This window comes from Varanus komodoensis, unplaced genomic scaffold (assembly GCF_004798865.1).
Source record: "Varanus komodoensis strain SLA01 unplaced genomic scaffold, ASM479886v1 scaffold1, whole genome shotgun sequence".
NCBI lineage: Eukaryota > Metazoa > Chordata > Lepidosauria > Squamata > Varanidae > Varanus > Varanus komodoensis.
The window spans coordinates 49,839,833-49,866,020 of record NW_025335268.1 but is presented as its reverse complement, the minus strand read 5'-3'; positions in this window follow the sequence as shown (position 1 = coordinate 49,866,020).

The following is a 26,188-nucleotide window of genomic DNA, read 5'->3' as shown; positions in this document are numbered from 1 at the left end:
CACTGCACAGTGACCGTGTCCACAATGGGGCTTTTGTGCTTTGGAAATCCTTGTTGCTGGATGAAGATTTCCAGGGAGGGAGGTTTCTTGTCAGGGAGCTTTCTTGTGTGAACTCTGTTGAGCAGCTTCATTCTGGGAATGAGTGTTTCTGCTCCTTTTAGAAACATGATGGCTTCACTAGGACAGCAGTCACTCTTGCAAGTGCCAAGGCACAATGGGATGCTACCCAGTCATTTTTGTCATACATCGTGTGAAACAACTTGATCTTCAAAACTCTGACATTCCACAAATGGGACAGGACTTCTCATGCAAGTGCCGTCCACCCTGCAGGGACAACTCACTCGGTCCAGCCAGTTCTCTGCTTCTTCTACCTGTTGCAGTAACTTCCACACTAGTACAGAACCTGAGAAGCTCTGCTAGAGAATCCCACTGGCCTATCTGTTTTCCACAGTGGCCAAGCCAATGCCTCTGGGAAGACCAGGTGCAGGACAGGAAGACCATGGCCTCTTGGGTTGTTTTGTTGGGAGTGAGAAAGATGGGTGCTCGTTCTCAAGGACTGCTGGCTGGACTTCAGAGGAAACAGAACTGGAGGGAGTTTGGGAGCGTGGGCCATGCCACAATGTTGAGATGAGCAAAGCAGAGGCTCTTCTCTCAAGGTCAGTCTCCCCAGGGCAGGCAAACCCTGGGAGTAACCAAGATGGTGGGAGGGGAGCCAGCAGGGGAGCTTCTCAGACTCAGGCGAGGTGGGCTTGGCTCCTGCCTGCATGTCGTGGTGCCAGCAGAGGGCACATCCTTCTTAGAGGGTCAGCCTGCACTGAGGAGGCACCCTTGTCTTCAGAAGGCCCTTCCTGAAGCTGTAAAGGCACCTGGAAATCATCAAATGGTCAGTACTTGGGGCAAAGATGGTGGGGTTTGAGCAAAGGACATGGCCTCCAGAGGAATTCCAGTGGGTCAGAACTGGTTCCCAGTCCTGGGGTTCTCCACCCCTTCCAGGAACATCATAATCCTGCATTTCCCATCCTGGGTGTCTCCAGATCATTGCTTCTGATCAGTAGCCATGCCGTCCATGGCCAGAGGGAACTCCAGTCCACCTGGTTGTACAAGGTTATTACAAATCATGACATTTTTCACTGAACCTACTTCAGTCAGGAAGTTTGGACATGTTCCTGTTCAAAGTCAGAATGTCATTTACATTTCACAAAAGAGAGCCACTGCAGTATGGTGTTTATGAGAGCAGGACTGTGCCTCTGTAGATCCAGGTTTTAGTCCAGCATGAAATTCACTGCGTGACTTCGGGCCAGTCGTGGACTTTTGGTCTCACCTGTGCTGTTATTGTGAGCTTAAAACGGAGAAGAGGAGAACCTTGTAGGCTGCCTTAGGTTTCTTGCAAGAAAGGCAGGATATAATTGTAATATAATAATGGTAATAATACGTATTAATATTATTCCAGGAAGATGCACACAGAGTGCTTTGGAAGAAACTGCCGCATGAGCTTCACAGTAGGTGACCTGGGAAGCTCGACCGTCTGCTTGGAATGAACCGTTCTGTAGCTCATATGCTCTGCATGTGTTTCATGTCTAGCTGCAGCTGAAGGAGAGGACTTTCAAAGAATTAAGCCCTTAATGACTTGCAACTCATACTCTGTCCACTGAAGGACTCATATATCACGCTTTACAAATCACTAACAATAAATAAATACTTTTTCACTTAGGGATAAATTTGCTACCTTGTTCTGATCTTATGAAAATACTCCTTTCTTAAACATAGTGTCATATTGTTAGTCTCTGCTGGCACATGGAGCTCAGGGGTCCATTCTGCCTTAAAGAAATAAACAGTGAAGTGTTATCTGAGCCTCGAGTAGTTAAAAAATGTCTGCTGCTTGGCAGCAACATTTGTTACCTTCAGACAGTCTATCTTTGTATTAAAGCAGCTTTAATGTATTACTGTTTTATGAGGAAGCCCAGTTACCACAACTATCCAGTCCAAATCTGGGATTCAGCAGAAAAGTCCTTGGTTTCTTACACAGGACATCTGCCTTATGAGATTCGGAATACTTGCAAACTTTTGCCCAAGGAAAATATATTGGTTTCTTTTATGGCAGGGCTAAATTCCATGCTACCTTAAACATTCAAAATTGAGAAAGGAGTTCTGCAAGGCTGTATACTGTCACCCTGCCTATTTAACTTATATGCAGAGCACATCATGAGAAAGGCAGGGCTAGATGAATCACCAGTTGGGATTAAGATTGCTGGGAGAAATTTCAACAAATTTCAGATATGCAGATGATACCATTCTAATGGCACAAAGTGAAGAGGAACTAAAGAGCCTCTTGATGCGGGTGAAGGAGGAGAGCACAAAAGTTGGCTTGAAACTCAACATTAAGAAAATTAAGATCATGGCATCTGGTCCTCTCACTTCCTGGCAAATAGAAGGGGAAGAAATGGAGGTAGTGACAGATTTTATTTTCCTGGGCTCCAAGATCACTGTAGATGGGGACTGCAGCCAAGAAATTAAAAGACGCTTGCTCCTGGGGAGAAAAGCTATGGCAAATCTAGACAGCATACTAAAAAGCAGAGACATCACCCTGCCAACAAAAGTGCGTATAGTCAAGGCTATGGTTTTCCCAGTTGCAATGTCTGGCTGTGAAAGGTGGACCATAAGGAAGGCTGAGCTCCGTAGGATTGAGGCCTTTGAATTGTGGTGCTGGAGGAGACTCCTGCGAGTCCCTTGGACCGCAAGGCGATCAAACCGGTCAGTCCTAGAGGAGATCAACCCTGACTGCTCTTTAGAAGGCCAGATACTGAAGATGAAACTCAAATACTTTGGCCACCTAATGAGAAGGAAGGACTCCCTGGAGAAGAGCCTAATGCTGGGAACAATAGATGGCAAAAGAAGAAGGGGACGGCAGAGAATGAGGTGGCTAGATGGAGTCACTGAAGCAGTCGGTGTGAGCTTAGGTGGACTCCGGGGGGATGGTGGAGGACAGGGAGGCCTGGAGGAGTGTTGTCCATGGGGTCGCGATGGGTCAGACATGACTTCGCAACTAACAACAACAACCTTTAACGTGTAATGTGTAGCTGATCCAACTTTTCTTTTTGAATTTTAGTGTAAGCACAGAGGTCATGATCCATATCAGTCATGCCACTTATTTCTGAGTAAAGAAAACAACTTATAAGGACCTGTACACTTAGAGATTTCAAATAATGTGTAGTTTGATCTTTAGAATAGTGGTACTAACTTCTAAAGGTTCTTTCTGGTGGGGGAGGGGGATGAGAAGCTTTGGGGGTTTTATTTTTGTTTGTGGGGAGAGAATATTGGTGTCCAGTAGGATATTCCACATGAATACTTTTAGCATCATATTCTTAACATCACACATTTTTACTGACAACATATTGTCTGATTTTGTTATATTGACTCATTACTGCTATTATTATATGACATTTATACTTCAAGGCTGCTTAGAAGCTTCTTTTCCCATTTGTCCTCACAACAACAATCCTGTGAGGCAGGCAATGAGTGACATCCCCCAGATCACCCAGTGCGCTGCATGGCTGAGTGGGGGCTAAAATCCAGATCTCCTGAGTCCACATCTAGCACTCTAACAGGATTTCATTGCTTCATTTATGGAATATTTGCTTATGTGCATATGCTTCTGTTATATCAATTATAGGATGCTGCTGTTGCTTTGTCGTATCAAGATTTCCTTGTAGGTGGGAAGCACAAATGAACGAAAGAACGTCAGAGCCTTGCAGAACCCTCTGTTCTCAGCCAGCTTTGGAGTATTTGTACCATCTTCTCCCACTTGCCACCTTATGATACGTGCTGGGAGTGCCCGTTGTCGTCAGCTCTGACTGCAGCAAGCCATTGTTTGGGAAGGGTCGGGATCCTGAGCCCAAGCATCCTCCATTCCACCCAAGGAAGCAGCGGCTCCATGCAGTCTTCCACTCCCAAATACAGAGGTGGCTTGGCATTTCCTAAGTGCTGCAAGGTCAGTTCCTGTTGGAATTGCATGTAAAGCATCAGCTACCCAATGCTGCGCATCATACATACGTGCTTCACTTTGTGGATATGCATTTGTAATGATTTTCAGTAAGGCTGAAGTCCTACACATGTCCTGGACCACAACTCCCAGCATTCCTCACCCTTGGCATAGCTAGCTGAGGCTGATGGGAGGCAAAATCCAAGTCATCTGGAGGGTACCAGGTAGGTCAAGCCTAGCCTAGAGGTAAGGATAGGAAATTCTACCCTCCCCTTTTATCACCAAGCAAACTACTTTGAAACTATAGCTTCAGGTGAGAGAAAGCAACCCTGAGGGGAGAAATGTAACCTGCACACAACACATGAGTAAAAAAGAGTAAAAAACAAGGATTTACTGCCTTAAAAGGGGGTCATAGTAAGTGGACTTTGGCCAGTTCCTCATTTATCAACTCTCCATACAGAAAATGGGTGCAATCTTATTCTGCTTCAGCAATGTTCAGAGGACTATTGGGATAAAACCTTTGCAAACGGAGATGCCAAAGACATCGAAGACCAGGGTGGTGGCGGAGGGGAAAAAGGAATTCAAAGCTGCTTTTGCTTTTCATGCATATGGGTTGCACACCATGTTTGATTTGTCCAGTCTCTTCCAAGATTCCCCCCACTCCCTGCTCCGCTATGCAGATGCTCACCTTCACCTCTGTCTTAAATAGCAGATGTTTTTAGCATTCTGCTTCAAGCCATAGCTGTCTAACAGATAAGGTTCGCGTTTTGTCTGTAGCCTTAAGTAGGTAAGAATTAGGATTTTCTGGCCAGCATCAATGTTACAATATTTGCTCTCAGGGCATCTCCAGGGACTCTTTGTCCATTTGTCATGCACAACCTATTAATCAATTGCACACTGAAAATCTTCTGTGGCAGTGCAACTGTTGCCAAAAAGCTGTCTTGGCAGTCCAGCAGTCCATTCCCCATCCCTTCCAAAAAAGTCTCTGAACAGTGCCATGAATAGTGATAATGTCCATGTGCAAAACCCCAAAGAGGAGCAGAGATCAGGCTTCTTTTTTTAAAAAAAAATCTGATTTTGTTGTTTAAACTTTTGATTGCACCTGCAGCCTTAACGAAAAAGTGTGGCGGGCAGCGGGGAGTGCAAAGGGCTCCCTTTATGTATGTGGTGGGATCTGATAAATTATTAGTGGCCCTGGTCCAGCTGTGCTCTCATCAGGTTGATTTAATGGCTCTTAAGAGAAACCATAAAAGTGCTTTTGGTAGTTGTAGGCCCAGCTGTTTTTTGCAGCATGGCTGAATTTTTGCAAGGCAAGTAAATTATAGATTAATTATCAAGAAATGGCTTCTTTGGCCACATAATTTTTCAAATGGGTAGGTCTCCTAGAGAATATGGTTCACCATGGATAATTATATAAGGCTACGGGGAGAGGAACTGGGAGAAAAGCTTAAAGTGATGTTTTTCACTTCAACCAGGATAAGGTTTTCCATATGCCAAGCATGGCTTCTTGTTGAACATGAGTCATGATATTCTGTATGTGTGTGTTTCTCTTCATATGCATTCCCACCCCCCTCCCCAGCCGTGAAGGTCTGGGCAGCTGTGACTCTTTCCAGATAGCATGATGATGATGATTACCCAGCAGCTACTCTAAAAGGCAGCCAAATTATGTGAAGTTTATCAGACTGCTCAGATGGCGCTCAGAAGGCAAGGTGAGTCCCTGAGAAGGAGACACAGACCAGTGGAGTTGTGGCTGGCAAGCAATTTGTGCAGTGCTGGCCCAAGGCATTTTGTTGCCTCAAGCACAGTGCAAATGGCATCCAGCCCCACCCCACTAGGGACAGTGCCCTAAAAGGTCTTGAGAGCCACCAAGAGTATTGCCTGCAAGCAGAAAGTTGGCTGTGCAATGTCACACCACCACCACCAATAATTCCATGGGGAGAGCCATTGCTTTCGATACCCTGGACTTCCTGATCTTATGCCCCTCCCACTTTAGTTGGCCTTGTGTATTACTTTGATCATGATGGTGATGATTATATGGAGTTCACATTGCACCCTTGTTCCTCTTGTAAAGAAGACAATGATGCTCACAAGGTTCTCCTCCTTTCCATTTTATCTTTACAACAACCCTGTGAGGTAGGTTGAGCTGAGAGTGAGTAACTGGCCCAAAGTCACCCCTTGAGCTTCATGCAGAAGAGCCATCTCGAGAGCCATCTTGAGAGCCATTCTGGATAAAGGCAGGATGGAATCATAGAACAATAGAGTTGGGAGGGGCCATGAGGGCCATCGAGTCCAGCCCCCTGCTGTTGCAGGACACCATGTCACACCATCCCACTCACATGACTATCCAGTTTCTTTTTGAATGCCTCTAGGGTGGGAGAGCCCACCACCTCTCTGGGCTACTGGTTCCACTGGTTTATTGCTCTGACTGTGAGGAAGCTTTTCCTGATGTCCAGCCTGAATCTGGATTGTCACAGCTTGAATTGATTATTCCATGTGTACACTCTGGCATCTTCCTCTTTGTGACAGCCTTAGAGGTTCTTATTGGCTCTTCTGGCAGAAGATGGCTCTTCTGCCATGATCTTCCTCTTTGTGACAGCCTTAGAGGTTCTTATTGAGGGATATCATGTCCCTCAGTCCTCTCTTGTCAAGGATGAACACGCCCAGGTCTCTCCTCATAGGGCAGTGTTTCCAAACTCTGGATCATTTTTGTTGCCCTCCTCTGGACCCTTTCTATTTGGAACAGAAGTTTAATAAACAAATACTAAATACAACCAATGGTAAAAAATTGTCTTGTGATTCTGGCAATTTCTTCATTTTTCAAATGTTCTAGTCGCCATCCAGGAGACCTTTTTAGGAATGTTTGGGGTTTATTACATGCCAGAGATTCTACTCCAAAGAGATCCTCCGGTACTATATTTGCTGGGCACTTCCAGGACAAAATCTCCTCCATCCACTGGGACTTTGACATCAATGTCATAGTAGCTGAATCGGGTGTGGTGCTCAGAGCATAGCCTGTTCCAGTGTTAATGGATGAGTTTCAGCTGGCACACTGTGTGGATGCTGACCAGATGGGCAGATTGTGCAACTACTTCCATACTGGATCCCTGCCCCTTTTGGCAGGGAGGAAACAACCAGCTGGGACAAGGAGGTGATCAACGCCACCTGCAATGCAGAACGATCCTCTTGCAAGAGGCAGCAGTGAAACCACTCTGGGAGAATCCTTTCAAAACTGCCCCTGCCCCAAAAGAACTGAACAAACCTAGGCTGGGGTTCCTTTCCTGGGCAAGGTCCTTGAGCAGGTGATGGCTGGCTAGTTCCAGATGCTCTTGGATTAGAGTTACTTCAGTTGGGGTTCAGGCCAGGTTTTAGCACAGAAACAGCTTTAAGATGACCTATGCTAGGAGAGAGACAGAGGGCATGTGACCCTCTGGATACTCCTGGATCTTGTGGCAGTTTTCAGTACCATCAACCATGGCATTCTCCTAAGGCAACTCTCTGAGCTGAGGGTGGGGTTCACTGCATTGCAGTGCTTTGCACCTCTCTGGCCAGCTGCCTTCAGAAGGTGTTGCTTGCGAAACAATTCTCAGCCCCATGGATTCTCCAGCATGAGGCATGAGTTGGTTTTGTCCCCTTTGCCAATCGACATCTACATGAAACTTTTTCTCTGCGTGCCACAAAGTTTGCAATCAATTCCAAACTTAACAGCAAACGCTTAATACATTGATCTAGGCTTGGTACAAAGGTGAGCAGTGGTCCAGCAACCAACTCATTATGAAACTGAGCGGCATCACAAGCCACTACCTCCTGTTTGGTACCTGGTGATGACACCTGATATGGAAAGGAGGCCACTTGTAAGCACTAAGTGAAAGCATTATGCTGCAATGCTGATTTGCTTATTGAGGGGAATTTGCATTACACACCATGGAAGTTATTGTTGAGTAAAAATTCATACGATTGTATCATTAGGACTTGCCCTGTTTGGAAGGGCAGACACAATTATTGTACACCCGAAAAGAAAGTTCTATCCATCTTGTTTAGTCCTACTTAGAATAGACCCATTAAAATGAGTTGGATTTATGCTCATCACAATTAATGTAATTGGGTAATTAGGATTAGCAAAAGTGCCATTCATTTCAGTGGGTTTACCCTGACTGGGATGGGGCTAACATAGAAATTAACCATGACTAATGTCAATTCCATTCATTTCAATACATCTACTCTAAGTAGAGCTAACACTGGATTTAACCCAATGGCCCAAGTTGGAGATCTGTCTTCTGTGCTGTGGTTACAGAAGCCTTTCTGAAGCTTCTTTAAGGTGGATAAATCAAAGTGTGAAGTGAAGGTGGGTGTTGCCTCATCTGCAGTCCTCACACTGACTTTGGCACCTTTGGGTAACAAGCAGGTATAGCCTGCACACCTGGTACAGCATGAGATCAAATGCATGATCGCTGAGGAGAGAGTCTGCACACATACCTGTTGTACATATATAGACTAGGTTAAAAGGAACTGGGCATGTGCAGAGTGCAGACAGCAAGCTTGATTCTGCGCCCTCTTCAGGAGCTATGCACCCATGTTTCACTTGTCTGAAAGAAGAAAGGTCTGTGGTACAGGATTGTACTCTTAATGAGCAGATTGTATCTAATGACATTTATATTGACTCTAATCCTTGAAAACTGATTTCACAATTATTTAGTTCATTTGTGAAAATTAGAACAAGCTCCGGTTTATTTTTTATCTGTGATTTACATCAAATTTCTCCTTTCCTTTCCTTTATTCCCCCTAAACCACACCTTTTCGTAATATATGATTGACTGTTTGGGAACACTTGTATGTTTTGCCACATCAAAGTTGTCAGGAAAAAAAAAGCCTATCCAACAATTAACATGTAAACTTAAGTCTACTGACAGACATTTTGTGTGGGTTTTGTGCTCTCTTTTGGTCCAAGTGAAATATTTATCTTTCAACAGTATTCTCCATATATACAGTGTTTGGGAGGTTTAACTGTCATAGTCTTAGAAAAAAGTATAAAATGAAGCATCTAAATGTTTCTTACAAGCTATTCTCCTGCAGTTTCATGCAGAAGCTAACAAAAATGGAAAGTGTTGAAACTTACATTGATAGAACTGCCTGCAAGGGCCCTCAGTCCACGCAAATTTAGATGGAAAAAGTCTTACTACTCCCAGCATGACAGGAGCTTTTCTGCCATTCTCCACAGGACTTCTTTCTGTCTAAAAAGTATAGAATTACTCCCTAATTTGATTAAGAATACATTGAGTTCTGTATTCATATGCAATTAACATCAAATTAACAAACTACAAATTTAGCCTTTTGTGACTGTCTTTGGATCAGATTTCATGGTAATGTTATAAGATAATTAAGTTTTAATTAATAACATTTTATTTCAGGTGCTGCCAGTTTCTATACTGTATACCTTTATTTGGGGCAGCTCTGTCACTTGGCAAGAAAACTGGTTTTACAAGCAAATTGTGACATGCAAGTCTTATACTGCCAGTGGTAAATCTGAAATATTGATATTTTTTTTAACAGGAGGCAGTGCTTTTAATAGAAAATTCAGGCCATGAGCTCCGACAGGACACTAAGAAGCATAAATGCAGAAAAACAAGCAAATGTTTTGTATGAAATCACAGGTTTGCAGAAACACAAACAACATTTGAGAAGAAACAATGCCACAAAATATGTGGCTGTCAGTAGACCTGGAATGTAGAATAACAGCGGAGGGTGAAGGGGAGCAGAATGCTTTGCTTGGAGAAATTGGCTGCCTGCAGCCCTGAAAAACAGCATTCCTTTTCGGAGGTGGGACATGCTGCAACATTTAGTTGCAGGTCTCTCTTGAAAGTGTCTTATGTGCAGCTTTTAATTGTATGCGGTCAACTTTAGTGTTTTAAAAAATCTGGAATACATCAACATATTTCAAGCTAATGTTAATATTCATGTTTACACAGAATAAGCCACTGCGTTTTTACCAGAATACTTTCCATCCAAGAACATCAAAATGCCTCATGGACATTGATTAATTAAATACTCCTGAGCCCCCTTGTGAGCTGCATAAATTGGCAGAAATAGTTTCAGTGGGGTTTCTACTGGCAGCAAGATTTTCCTTGAAAAAAATAAGATCCAGAATTTGAGATCCCTTGTTAAATTGTATGAATGTAGACTATCTATAAGGCAGGCAGGCAGGCAGGCAATAGTGAAGTGAAAATTAATAGTAATTGAAAGAGATAAATGCCTTACACTAACAATTTTTGCAGTTATGGAGAATGAGTCAGAGTGCTACTATTTAACAGCAAATAGCAATTCACTCTAAAGCTATAGGATGAGTGGCTGCTGTGTTCATTTCAGTTGTACCACAGATAGTCTCTTTTTTCTGAGTCATACTTCATGGTGCATCATTGTTCCAAGATCACAATCAGCTTGAAACAGGTACCTACAAGATGGTTCCCCAGAGTTAGTAATGATGTGTCTGGTAACAGTGTCTTTGTTAGTCACGTTGTATCTTAGGGAGTTCCTTCCCAGCATGATCACTCAACATAGCTCCTTTTAATTTTCAGAAAATCAGTGAGAATATGTTTTGTTTCAGCAGGCATTTAGATTTATTGCTTATGATTTTCTTAATATGTATTTATAGTTGCTGTTTTTAAGTGTGACTGGTTTTATCACTGCTACTAGGTATATTGTAAGTGCTGACACTTAAAAGAAAACTGGGATATAAATGAGAGGAAAACAATACCCATCCTTTTAAACAGAAGTGCCATTCTTACATTCAGGGGCCACTGAAATTTGTGAATTGTGCAAACAGCACATATATAGTTGCGGTAATTATATTTTCCACCCTTTTAAAGCACCCTGATTGGAACAAGTAGAGTGTAGTTAAAGGTTATTCAGAGAAAAGGGGCGGAAATGTATTTATTTATTTATTGGATTTCTAACCCACTCCTTAGCCACATGGCTTTCCGGGCAGGTTACAACAATAAAAGCATAAATTGTTGCTTTTCTTTTGCTTTTTAAAATAATATAAAATATATATTGATCTTATTTATATTTTTATATTTATATTTTTGAGGGGTTCGTTTCAGCCATGCATTTAGACAGAAATAGGCAATTAGCGCAGCTGCTGCTGTATACAGCTTCAGTATATATGGCCCTGCAAGCATGCCAGTCCTTGGGACAACACGCTTCACTGCTGTTGCCCGGATAGTTCCTATGCAGGATTTCCTAAATAGCTCTGCTAGTATGCCTTGAAACATCAGATTGGAAAGCACTGGCCCATTCTCTTGTCTGTTTGGAAAGCCCGAGACACAGAGTTGATGCTACTGAAGCACAAGCAATGATTAAAAACAAATGCTGTGGTTCTAGTCATAATTATATTACTAAGGGGCTATTTCTGAAATGCATTTTCTTCAGATGTAAGCCCAGGAAATCTGTATTCCATTAGCACTCCCTTTGGCTAGCCAGGCCTTCTCCAGCATGAAACTTGGATGATAGCAAAGTGAAAGGCGGGCAGTGTAACAAATTGGCAAAGGACAGTCGAATTGCCAGGCGGGGTGCAGAAAAGACCATTGTTACTTTATTGATTTCATGTATATATGCTGAATCGTGGTACAGAAAAGAGAATTTTAGCAGTGCGTGGCATTTTCCACTCAAAACTTTTCATGAGGGAAGAAGAGGCACCTATGCAAAGGCTCTGTGTTGTGGAACTGCTAAAGCACAGATGCTACGTTGGATCTGGAAAACATGGGCAGTTCTCTGTTTGAAGGGCTGCCTGAGGACAGTCCTCTGCATGGAAGGTACCCTCTGGTCTAAGTCTGGGATAATGTTAAAGAACCATCAGGAGGAACAGCTGGACCCTGAAGTTAGTTGCCTGTGGGCAAAACCTTGGCAAACCTTTGAGTGGTGGGCACAAAGATGGAGCAGGCCAGTGATCCATGCCTTAATCATTTCCCATTTAAATTACTGTAAAGTGCCCTTGAGAGTGTTTGGAAACCATAGCTAGTGCAAAATTGTTTTCTGAATTGTGCTTTATAGACGATGTTGCACCAGCCCTATGTTACATCCTGGGCTCCAGCTTGTTTTATTTTAATAATTTTAATATGGAGGTGATACTGCTCTTTAGAATATTTTAAAGCTTTGTTATTATTTCCCTTGAATATTATTTGATTTTTTTTATCAGCACCTTAAGATTCCAATCAAAATATTGAAATAAAGAAGTTTTAGTTTTAAAATGCTGAAATAAATAAGAAATCAAAAAAATTCTAAATCAATGCTAGCACTTCCTCTCTTTTTTAATGGGCTGGTAATTTTTAAGCTGGATACTATAGCTGAGTCATGGTGTGGTTCTCAAGAGTGACCAGATATAAAAGAGGAGAGGGTTTGAATACCTTTAATACTAGTGATGTAGAAGCAGAAATTGTGGCAAGTGTATTCTTTCTTTGTTTCTATACCTGCCAAATTCCCTTCTCACAACTATGGGAGGCACAGAAACTTCATCCACCTTTCCATCTAGCCTTTTTGACCTTTCTTGTTTGTGAAACTAAGGAAAATGTTTGTTGTTTGGGATGAAACACTGGAGTGAAAAGCATTGAAGACCAGATCAGACCTTGTTGCTTTTGCATTTTGCATACTTAGCAGCTATGCCTGGTTATGGCTTGATGAATCTGTCTATTGAGAATTCCATACATTTCTTATTCACCCCTCTGCATCTTGCCCTGATACTGGCCTGTCTCTAGGTATATTAGCCTCACACATGCATTTAGCAAGTTCCCCAATAACGCCCATGCTGTCTATGCTATTTTCAGTAAGGTATGCATGTTTGTACACAGTTTTTGACGTGAGAACTGCATACTGAAATCTGGAATAGTACGCCTTTCAGAGAGTGAATGCTTTTCAGTTTGCATATTGGTTCAAAAGTGCAAACGCTGTTAAGTTCAATGATACAGCAGAATTCACAATCCCTATACCGCTTCCCTATGAAATTTATTTAATTTCTATACATCCCAACAGCCAAAGCTCACTGGGTGGCTTACAATAGCACATAAAAATATCAATAACAGACATATCATATTAAAACATATTAAAACATCATAAACAGTTTACAATACAAAATTTAAAACCAAATTTAAAAGAGATTTGTATATATAAAATATATTTAAAATCTTAAGACCTGTTTGACTCCTAGGAGGTCCCAGTAAATGACTTGAATGCCCTGCAGTGGAGGGCAGTCTTTACCTGGCACCAAAAAGTTAGTCAAGTTGGCGCCAGGCAGGCGTCAGAGGGAAGCTCGTTCCACAACTGCTGATTTAAGCTGAACTTGGGGGTGTGCTTGCATATTTCCCTTGCAGCACAACTACACTGAAAATTGCACCCCTTGCCTGTGCAGGCGTTAGCTACCTGAGAGTGCCTGGCTCAGCTGAGGAGACAAGAGGGAGCACCTGGATACCAGTGGGACCAACAGGCAAGGCAGCCGTAACTGCAGAAGGGAGCTCCACTGACCGGTCCCAACCCAGAAACAACTCTCTTTGCTTATTACGAAAACAGGCCTGCTTTGTTCCCATCATGCCAGATGTATGTCCCCTTGGCACAAAGGAATGAGTGGAAATACAGGAGCAGTTCTGAATATTTCCTGGTGACTGACCCCCCACCCCCAAGTGCTGAGCTCCTTGTGAAAGTTACCCACTCATCCTGCCAACATTGTTTTCTTTTAAACAAGACTGTGTTCAGTAACTGCAGTAATGCCTGGTTTGGCCCTCACTGAGCCAATGCAGGAGAGTTCTAGAGCTTTTCTACCCAAACTATTGGTTATGCACTTGTCACCTTTCTCATGGTTCTTTATTCTCCAGTTTTGCTGCTGCTGCTGTGCTGTCGCTGCTGTGCCGCCTTCTCCTCCTCCTCCTTGATGGCTTTCACAGGGGACTTTAGAGTAGAGGCAACAGAATGATGTTGTAAGCCGCCCCGAGGCCTTGGCAAGGGGCGGCATAGAAATGTTTTAATAAATAAATAAATAAATAAATACTATTTGGGCAAACAAAATAAAATGTGTTTTTCTACTAATGTAACTGCATTATTCTGCTATGGCACAGCGCCATTTGGAAGTTCTATAGCGCCGCAACACAAAAACGAAAACTCTTTGTTTAGAATCAAAATCAAAAACACCGAGTTAACAGCCTCATGTAGAATAGCTCCTAGTTTTCCCTCTATTCTGAATCTCCTACAAAGGAAAACTCATTATGGATAGTTAGGATCTTTCCCTCTCCCCGCCCCCCCCCTTTTTCGGATATGTGCTGTCAAGCCACCTCTGACTTATGGCAGCCCTATGAATGAGCACCCTCCAAAACTTCCTGTCTTTGATTGTCCTGCTCAGCTTTTGTAAACTCGATGCTTTGGACTCTGTTTTGGAATCAGTCCATCTCATAGTCGATCTCCCTCTTCTTCTTTTGACTTTGCCTAGCTTAGTTGTCTTCTCCAGTGAGTCTTGTCCTCTCCTGGCAGCTTCAGTTTTGTTATTTTGTTTTCCAGGGAAACTTCTGGCTTGATTTGATCTAGAACCCACTTGTTCATCTTTCTGTCAGTCCAGGGTATTCTCAGAGTGCTCCTGGAGCACCATTTCTTGAACACTTCTATTTTCTTCCTGTCAGCTTTCTTCACTGTCCAGCTTTCACACCCAGACATGGTGACTGGGGATACAATGACGTGAATTATCTTGGCCTTGATCTCCTTTCACTTGATGATCTTTTCTGGTTCCTTCATCACTTCCCTTCCAAGTTTCAGTCTTCTTCAGATTCCTTGGCTGCACTTTCCATCTGAATTGTTAATTAAGCCAAGGTATGCAGAATCTTTCACAATATTAGTTTCTTCATTGTTGACATTAAAGTTGAGTAATTATGCTGTAGTCATGCTTTTTGTTTTCATAATGTTCAGCTGCATCCCTGCTTTTCTATTTTCTTTTTTCACTTTCATCAGGAGTCATTTCAGTTCATTTCAGCTCCAGTAATGCATATCATTTGCATGTCTTAAATTATCTTCCACCAATTTTTGCTCCATCTTCCTCTGATCCCAATCCAGCTTTTCTTATGATGTGCTCTGCATACATGATTGAACTGATAGGGCAATAAAATACACCCTTATCTGATACTTCTGCCTATAAGAAACCATTCTGTTTCTCCATATTCTAACAGTAGTTCCTTGTCCATGATAGAAGTTATGCATCTGCAGAATCAATTGTTGAAGCGTTCCACATTTCTTTTAGGACCATTTGCAGCTTCTCACAATCTGCACAGTGAAAGTCTATAAAGCATAGACTAATATCCTGAAATTCTCTGGGGTACTCCAGTAGCCAGTGTATATTTGCACTATGACCTCTATCTAACTGCACTAGGCATTAAATACTTGTAAAATAATAAAAATTATGGTAACAGTAATAACGAACATGGAGAGCCCTGCTTTTGTCTGGAGTATAATACACATGAACAATATTGTATTATTGAACAATTTGTATTGTTAAAGCATTCTGAGACTTTGGTAAGGGATGGTCCAGAAAAGCTTTAAATAAATGTAAATAAATAAACAAACAACAGGTTTAATTTTGCAGCATGGATGCTTCATTGGGATCAGAACACAGGAGGGAAGTTTTGAAACCTCATCTTCCTAGATACTATAGTATCAATAAAAATGGCATCAGCAAACCTAGTATGTATGTATTTGCAAAAAAAAAAAAAAATGATGTCACTACAAGTGACACATTTAATATGCATACTCTTGGGGTTCAATACATTTCTCCCTTGAGATGACTCTCCTTACTGGGAACAAACCCAATTTTGTATGAATTGCACTGCTACAAAAGGGAGAGAATGGGCTGGCATAGTCTTAATCAGAAGATAAATTGCATCCCGTCTAAGCTTTCTAGCAGAGTGATAGATGGCTGCTCATGGATAATTGTTCTGGTATAAATTAAATAAAGGCAAGAAAATTATGTAAGGGCACATCTGCTTCTACTACTTCTCTCTCTCTCTCTCTCTCTCTCTCTCTCTCTCTCTCTCTCCCCCCCCCCCCTCATTGTGTGTGTGTGCAGGATGAAAATACAAGCTATAGCAGACGCATGCCATACACATTTATATCAGACGCATGTGCTCATTGACTGCCATGGTAGGCAGGGGGTTCGCAAGGTAAGAGGGGCTTCAGTATAATGTAGTTGCCTTGTGACACAATATTCCTGCTTCTCGATGCATATTCTTAAGGCTGTTTCACACATCATTTTCATCATCACTTGGTGACAGGGCTGTGAAGTTATAACTTTGCATTTGCAAATGAGCTTTTACAGATCTAACACTGCACAAGAGAGAACCTGAATATTCCTACCACCACCTCCTCCGATACCAGATGTGATGAGAAAATCAGAGATATTAAGGCTGTGATCCTATACCCACTTGTCTGAGTGTAATGAGCTCAATGGGACTTGAAGTTATGCACACATGTTGCCTAAGTGAGAAGGAAGCTTCTGATCTCAGAGACTTCTGAGGTCCAGTGCCCTGCCAGGCTGCTGCAGGCAATGTGGGAGGAGAAACAGACGGATTGTCTCCCTCCCTCCCCCCCACTCCCTCCCCATTTTCTGAAATTGCCTCTTCTAGAGATGGCACTGCTAGGGCACTGGGCACTGAGCTGGGGCTAGAGAAGCCTCTTCTTTCCCTTCCGTAGCCACCAGAATGCCCCCTTTTCACTCCCTCTGAGACAGCTGGAATACAAAGATCCATTTTCTTTTGCTATGAATTTCGGAAGCATCTGGAATAGCTCTTTCAGTGGCAGCTGCAAGGGGGCAGAGGATTAGAACATAGAAAACCCATCCCAAGGTTGTAGCAGTATCCACGGCCTTGGGTAGGTCAACTCAGTGTTCCATAGGATGTCTTCCCAGAGACTATGGGATTACTTTTTTTTTTTTTTTTTGCTGTGGAAAGCTTATCTTGTAAGCTAAGCAAGGTCAGGCCTGGTTGAAATCTGGATGGGTGACTTAAATGTTGAGAACTGTCCAAAGAGCGGTAAAATAATAATAGCATGAATTGCAAAAGGTGCTGCATTTGCAGTTAGCAGGAAAACTCAAAAGCACTGTCTCTTTTCTGCAAAACAGAAGGCAAATTTCCCTTCTCACAACCACCTACATAAAATGTTGCCAGTAGAAGCACATCTATTTGTTGAGATAACAGCAACAAAGAGAAGGTCAGTGCTGACAATATTGTGGTTTCAAATGCAACACTTTCTTGATATCTGCGTGCACTAAATTAGTTGCTGAACAATTTGAACAGTTTTACAAATTATATTAAATTACATGAGTTGAATGCACAAAAATATTCATTTGGTTAGACATCACCAATTGGTTGCCAACAATAACTCTGAGATTTATTAAAAGCAGGCCACTGTTTTAATGGGAAATATTTTTATGCTGCAAGAAGTAATGACTTTTTTATGAGACTTATAAAGTAAACTCAGAAGAACAGGGAAGAGGTCCAGGACGGATGAGTTCTGGATGTTGTTTGTTTTTTAAAGGGTAACTTCTCTGTTCAGTAGTGGGAAACCTTTGTCCATCCTTAAACAACAATAAGGTACAGATTTAACTGTCCTATTTTAGAATTAATGACACATTTGTACATCAAAATGTCTCACTCAAGACAGAGCCTTCTTTTACCCACTTAGCATTTAGTAGGAACGGATCAGTTCAAAAATCATCTCCTCATATCTTGAGTATCTTCGTTATATTAATGAAAGCTAGAGTCAAGCACATTCATGGCACTAGCTAGGCTAATCTTCCAAAAGTACATCAATTGTGCAATCTTGTGCATGCTGGCTTAGAAATTGTGGCCCACTGAATTCAGTGACCTTCATGTCAAGATAAGTGGGTATAAGATTATAACCCAAACCATAGATGCTACTGGAATTAATTGGAAGTGACCCTTTCAGACTGGGCTTGTACAACACACACACAAATATCAATGTGCACACTCATGCATACACAGACAGATGCAGATATGCCAGCAGTATTCAAACAAAATTTCATTGCTTCACTGTGGCATGGCAAAAACCAGCCAGAATCTCATCTGAATCTCCATGCTGGGTCTCCGACCCTCAGGCCTCCCTGTCCAGTGCATGGATTGAAAATGTACGGTCCTCCAGATGTTGTTGGAGTGTAGTTTTGCCAACCTTAGCCAGCATGGCCAATGGTGGCTGAAGATGGAAGCTGTAGTGCAGCAACATCTACAGCTCCACATTTTCACAAATGTCTTTTGTGCAGCTCACCTTATAAACTGGGCCATTTTCAAGCATGGATTATGGACAGGGAAACTTATGGGGAGGTGTTGTAGGTCACAGGTAGAAAAGTTACTTTAGCATGCAGAAGTAGGGATGTGCAAGGAATCCACCTTGGATGGAAAATCCACTGGATTCCTTGGTTTTCAGCTTCCTGGTCTCTGATCCACCTTGTAGTGGCTCAGAGTCTGAGTTCCTGGCAGGCATGCACAGAGCTCAAGGGGTGCTCTCCAGGAACCGAGCCCCAGGTCTTGCACAAGCAGCAGTGTTGTTGGCTGCTGAGAATGGCAGCAGCAAGTCTGTTTGTGATGCCCCTTTTCCCCACACATCACTGCTGCTAGTGGCAGTGAGTAGGGAGAGAGGTTGGCCACTGGAAATGGTGACTGGGATAGATCCCAGTTGCACAGTCAGGGGTGTGCGAATGCTCCCAGGCTGCTTCTGGGATCGGCTTGCTTACTTAGGGAGAAGCACTGGAAGGAGTCCAACTGGCAGGTGTGAGCCAGGTTCTGGAGAGGCTCAGCACATCATTGTACAGAAGATCTAAAATTCAGTGGAAGGAATCTCCAGCTGGAGCTGGGAAAGGCTTCCTGCCCTGCCCAAAACCCCAGAAGGCTGCTGCCAGTCAGTACTGACATTACTGGTCTAGCTGGGCCAAGGATTTGACTAAATATGAGGCAGCTTCTTCCAAACTCCTGTGGTTTAGGCGACCATGACCTTACCTGGTTTTTCTAATGTGCAGCTCTCAGCATGTGATGGACCAGAAACCCCATCATCCCCATTATTCCACCACATCTGGAGAATGCTACATTGGGAAAGACTGACCCAAACTCTAGGTATGTGCATCCCAATTATCCCTGAACTACAAAACCACAGAAAATGGTGAAATGTTTCTGACTGCCTTAAACGTGTTTTGTATACCTAAATATCTTCATCTTACTCAATTCAACTTTCCAGAGTTATTTTGAATATTCGTTCACATTCTTGTATGATGTGCAATTGTCAAATTTGCTATTATATTATCCACTTGTCTCTTAAACATTGCAATATTGTTGTGAATGGAATCACGAACACACTGCAGCTTTAAATAGATGTACTGGGATGCCTCTTTCCCCACCCCTTGCCTGTGGTCAGATGTTTAGATCCAGAGTCTCAAGGGTGTGGCACATCCATGCTTGGCTCTTGATTAACACTTAGGCTCAGTAGAAGTTGAAAACATGGAAGCTTACAGTGGAATAGTTACTAACCCACAAAATAACTGGAGAGAAAGCCCTGCTGCCTTTGAAGTCTTGAGCACTGCAAGTATTTGATTCAGTTTTAGCACAGAGTGTGTAGCACAGCTTCACTTGTTTTTCATAAGCAACATTTTCATTAATTGATATGAATGGTGATTTATGTTACGCTGTATGAGAGGAAGCATGGAATGAATCCAGTAAACAGCTTAGTGGTTCCATGAAGCAGTCAGGCGTATCCATATTACAAAGCACCCATACCTGCTGTCACATACTTCAGCACAAAGATTTGTAAGCCAGGAGAAATACAGCAGGAGCCCTAAAAGGACAACAAAATCTAACACCCTTCAGCAGAGTGCAGGCCATACTTTCGCTGTCGGGGTGGGGGTCAGGGTTTGCTGAAGATAAATACTCTCTCCTCCAGCTCCCTTCTCCTTTTGTAATGTCTCCCTGTCCAATTTAATAAATGCCTCCTTCTGGTTCTTGGCATCTCTTTGGACAAGGAATGTAAACTGAAAAGGCCGTGGAGCCTAAAACTGGCACAAGAGTCCACAATGAATAATATCAGCAGGAGACACAAAGGCTAGCTCCTGTGGCCAACACTTGGTAATCCTGTCCGTGTTAAGGCAGCCTGGCCTGGGTGAAGGAGACTAAAGGCTATTACCCAGGGCATTCTCTTTCTCTCTCTGTAAAACATGTGCATGAATCAACAGAGAAGCAGCTCATGCAGCAGAGGAAGGGAGAGGAAATTAGCCATATATGTAAGTGAAAGAATAATTTTTTGAGAAATAATGCATGCACAGATGTCACCTCTTTAGCATCTAGAGTTTTTCAACCCAGTACATGTTACAGAATTTTCAGTTAGCTAACACACATGTAAAGCATTGTTTGTTTGTTTAAATCACATCATTTTAAGTCCCACTTCTGCAGCTTATTAGCATGCAATAGCTTGACAAGCCATTGCACTGAAGCAGAGGTAACGACATGGCGTCCTCCAGATGATTTGGGCTGCAACTCTTGTAATCCTTAACTTCTGGCCCTGCTGGTTGGACCTTATGGCTGCTGCAAGCCAACGTGTCTGGAGGGCACTGGGTTGCCTATTCCTGCCCTTAGCATCTCATTCTCCTTGCTTTTCATAGAAAGGAAAACGTATTAGCTCAGTGGTACAGCCCCTGTTTTACAAGTACAAGGTCCCAGATTTCAATCTTTCGTACCTCCAGTGAAGGCTGGAAGAGACTCTTTCCTGGATTAGATGGACAAATGGTCTGACTCAGTATAATGCAGATTCCTACATTCCATTTGTCTCATGTTGCTTCTTTGCGTGACTTCTCTATTGAATATTCTCTCATCTCTTTTCCTGCTTCCCACATTGTTTGCCTTGCTCCTGCTAATTCCTCCCCTTTCAGTTCTGCTCCTTTCCTACTTGTACTTCATAGTCCTCCCATTTATCTACCCTGCTTACTCTCATTCCTGCCTTGTGCTTGCTCTTTGTTTCCAGCACATCTGCTTTGAAGGTGGACTTCTTAAAACATATGCTTAGTAGTCTCCTTTGCTATTTCTTTCCTCTGCTCAGTCCTTAATCCCATAATTTTGATCCTTTTTTCTCTACACATGCTCCTGTTCTGAAACATTTTGGAGGTTCTGTGGTGAATGCAATATTCAGGACTTTGAATCACCCAAAATGATTTGGGGTCCTTTATGTGAAGTTTTCATCAGAGGCCTACTTCATTTACGATACGGTGTCACCCCTAGTTTTGCGCTAATCCTCTAGTTCTCTTCAGCAGCTCAGCATTGTTGAAAAGGATTTTGATTCGAGAAAAGCATAAAGTTCAGATCAAGAGGCCTGATGCATCATAGCAAATTTGGAAAACTGTTGAGTGTGTTGATACTCACTGAACAGTCAGGGATGGTAGAGAAATATGCAACAAATTCAGAGGCATAGAGTTTGGATTTCTATGAAATCAACAAGGGATTCCATGGTGGACCATGTTCTTCTGAGTCACATTATCCACTGTGAATTTGCAGAATGTTTTTCATGTGAGGGTGAGATTTGCACTAATTTACTTTAGTTAGTGGATTAACATGTTTGTATGGATGTGAATTTGCACAAGCAGAATGAAACTGTGGTCACACACACTCCTCCCCACCACCACCACACACAGAGACAAACACACATTCTGTCAGTGAGTGGCTTGTGGAACAAAAGCCGCTTGAGATTTTGCAAAACACACATAGAAAGCACTTAACAAAATTTGTATCTTTTTAGGCACAGCATATGGTCATTTGCCTACCAATGTTGTCATTTGCCTATCAGTGTTGATCACCAGCAGAAAGTTAGTGATCTACAAATTTTATGTGATTGAAAAGAATTAAGAAACATTTGAGAAGCTATTTTGAGATATCTTTCCGGTAACTGATGATTGTTTTGCAGAAAGAACTAAAAGGACTGTGTATGCAGAAAACTTGAGTTACCCTACAGCGGTATCTGCTGATGTTCAAAGGGGTATATTTCTAGATGCTTGTAGCTTTGATTGCTTTATTTGTGTGTTAATTCTTTACCTATATACACTTATCTACCTGCTGTTTTTCATTCCAACTTCACAGGTATGCATTGGATGTTCTGATGGGACTGAAGTTTGTTGTTGATCAGTCTTGAGGCACTGTATAAGTAAACCATGTTCCATTTGAGATACATAAGTGCACCTTTTGTAATGAGAAACTTGAGAGCCCACAAATGGAATGATTAGAAAGCACCCGCTAAGGAACACAGTGGTAGAGAAAACATGGAGTCACATGCCCCCATCGAATCATTTTGAGCATGAACAGGCTGAGCTGGACCACGACATTCCAACCCAGGACTGTGCAGCAGCCGAAAGGCCTGAAATGAGAGTTCCTAATAACTCACAGGTAGATAACTGATTTATTTTACAATCATGGAGAAGATGAGGTGACTTACTGTGCTCATGCTGTTGCCCGGTTGCTTGCTGAACATCAGCAACTCCGAGGCCCCTCGTCCCCGTTTTTAAGATTTTGCATCTAAGCTGCACATGGACTAGATCATCCCTCAAAGAGAGGAGGCCTTCAAATAGAAGACTGTAAAGCAGGATACACCGATAAACGGCATGCTATTATATTTGTACTCTAGGTTTAGTGTGTTGATCATTGGGCCTGTTTGATAAACATTTGAGGGAAGGGATCTGCAAAATAACATAGGCAAATTGTGAGGGTGAGAGTGATCTATAGTTTCTCAGAACTGGCCTCATATTCATCAGGCATGTGCTCTATGAACTGTAAAAGCCCTTCAACCCAAGCTGTAAACAAAGAGAAACCAGAGGCCTTCCTGTGCAAGATTATTGGCAGCTCAGCCTGAGCGTATTTCAGCCAGAGCACATATCAGCGTCATGGTCAGTGCAAGTCCCTGAGCTTCAAAGGTGAATCCTGTGCTCAAAGACAGACATTTCAGTGACCCGGATCTCCATGCAGATTTGGTTTCAGGCAGTGGAAGGTTATTTTAAAAGCAACGGCTATTAGCATTGCAAGAAAACGCTGTGCCTCTAATGGATGCTGCTGAAAGTGTAGCCAATGATGATATCAGCTGGGATGGTCACCCAGATTTCATTGGAAATGAGCTTCTGTGTTAGCAATTGACATGCTTCTCATCACCACTTAAGCAGACCCCAAATTCGTGCCGCTATTTCAAGCTATCCTAAGGCACCTGGTATATTTAAGAACCATGTGTGTGTTCATGTGCATTGTGTACACACACTGCTTGGCATTCAGTAAGGATTCCACATGCTTGGGCTTGTTTCAGGAAGATGGTTCACTAGTTTGGATCAAGGGCAGAGAATAAAGTTCCAATACCAGTTAGCATTCTGCCATCATACTTTCTTTTCATATACCGGCACACTATGTCTGTGAAGCAAGGGACTGGAGTGTGTACCATCATTTATTCATTCATTCATTCATTCATTCATTCATTCATTAGGTCTCCCGATTTATTTATTTATTTATTTATTTATTTATTTATTTATTTATTTAAAACATTTCTATGCCACCCCCATCGCAAGAAAGCCTCGGGGCTCAGCCAACAGTCTTCCCATGAATGAAGCCATCCTGGTTGCTTTATCAGCATGCATACACATAGCTTTCCCTTCCATTGAAATGAAGTGGAGCATTCTAAGCCTTAATGCCATGATGTTCCCCAGTTTCCTCCACCGTGCCAATTCTATTTTTACTTTTAAAAAAGTTTTGAAAAGTAAAATATGTCAGCAAACTACTGTAGAAGCTTCAGAATGGATAAATGTAGCTTTGCTCAATGGAGTACTGTGACTTGTAAAAATATATACCCAGCCTTGTGGAGCTGCAGGGGAATAGGCCTGTGGGAGGTCCAGGAGAAGGATTACCCCAAATAGCCCACCCCTGCTTTTGTGCGTAAACTTTCCTGTGTTTACCACGTTGTATGAACCACCCTAGTTCAGTGCTGAGTTGAAGCTGATTTAACCAATAAACTGCCCTGCAAAGTCTATGTAATGCATTGTCGTCAGCGGCACTAGGAATCCACATTTGCCTGGATCAAGTTGCATAACACTGAAAAGGGGCAAATAAACCCACTGAACTTTTACTAAACAGAAAACTGTACAAAGAAGAACATTCTGAACAATTCATATTATGTCTCTGTGTGGAACTGTGTGAGATAGTGAAGAATCTGCCTGGTTTACTGCCATGCGACTCCATGGGAAGATGATCGTGGTATTCCAGAACCTGTTGGAGTTAGAAAGCTGTGAATGAATAAGCAGAACAGCTACTATATAAACAGAGTGGGGGAGAAAGTTGGAAATCTGTGTTCTGAAGAGTGATGGGAATGAATCGAACCCTGCTTCCTGGGGGACACACAGGCAATGAGTCTCAGGTCACCATTTCATGTACAGCAATTAATACAGAGTCAGGCTGGAAATCATATTTCCTCCTCTCATCACCAAAAGGCTCCAGGACCCATGGCCACATTTTATTTATTATTTTATTTTACTTCCTCTGTTGTAATAATACATGCATCCATCTCAATGCAGTAAACTTTCTCCTTTGCTAGACAATTTCTAATAGGCATCCATCTAATGCTGCCTCCAAGGACAAGTGAAACCTCACCTTTGATCCATCCAGATTGTTTTCATTCCTATCAAGTTGTTGCTCTTGAAAAGGCAGCGGCGGCGGCAGCTGCTGCTGCTTCTTCTGTATCTCAACCAGATTGACATGCTATAAGCTAATATTTTCTGGAAAATGAAGATGTTCAGTAGCTAATAATATGTGCTTATTTTTACCCAAGGAATGAAGAAAAACAAATGAAATAAACTTTTAAAGAAAGACAGAATTTTTGAAAAGCCATGTTGATTGTATAAACCAAACTTGTTGACATCTGTGAGTCTATTAATCACTTCATATATCTTCCATCTCTCTCTCTCTCTCTCTCTCTCTCTCTCTCTCTCTCTCTCTCTCTCTCTCCCCCCACTCCCCTGGTGTGTGTGTGAGAGAGGGGGGGGGATCATATGCTTTAAGAACAAGTATGAAGATTTGGTGCAGTTTTATTCTATGCATTAAAAGAATATTCAGTATGAAGTTTATATTGCAATGTTAGTTCTCAAGTAATTGGAAAGATTCCTGTTGAATTCAATTGCTTTGGAATCAGGAACCATGTTCAGTACTTATGTGAATTCAAGTACACAATTGTTCCCATTGTATCTTTTTAACCATGAGAAAGTAAGCATTTATTAGACCTAGTAATTTACTTGTTTGTTAGGGTTGTTCTGTGATTTCATCCATGCAAGAATCTGTGTGGTGGCGTCTGCTCCCTGATGCTTAACTTAGATGCCTGATGTTCTCATGTTTCATAGAAAAAGGCAATATTTTGATCCAGAAAACTATGGAAATTAAACTTGAAAATAGGAAGTCATTGGCTGTGGGTCTGTAGCTCTTTGTTGGACACTCTCATGGGAATGGGATCTCATCAATCACATTCTGTGGTTCAAGCATCTTCTAAGTGATTCTTCCATCTCCAAACGAGGGTTTGGCCAGGAATGCCCTCATCTTTATGAGTGGAGAAGCTACATGGGTACATGCTGGGTGTTTCACTTCTGCTAGAATCATGCATTGATGTAAGTGTTTATTCCCTTGTATTTCTTGAGATCCATCTCACTGTTTTTAATTTTTGAACTGCTATTTCTACCTTGCCCTATCACACATCTGGCTCCAGAACAAAAAATTGCAAAAAAGGTAGATCGGATTATAGAATGCAAATGAAGTAAGTGTGCTCAGAGTGGTTAATACGTATATCTGGACCATCTCCATACCTTTTAGTGCTGAAAAGGAAATAAAATTGTATACGCTGCTTTTTATACCCTTCCTTTGCCTTGTTTTGATTTGGTGTTTTGGCTGCCATTTTGGCAAATCCAATGGGATTTCCTTTATATTAGGTTTTCATCAAGTCACCCAGTCTGCTGCCATTTTATATCTGACTATTGCCACAAAACCAGAAAAGAGAAAAATAATCTCTGTGGTGGGCACCTCTGGAGCAAATTCTTTTTTGGCTTTCACAGTGAATGGAATATTCAGTCATTATAGGACTTCCATAAAATGCTACTTTCATGAATGGGTGGGCAATATTAATTTTCTAAAGACTACACTC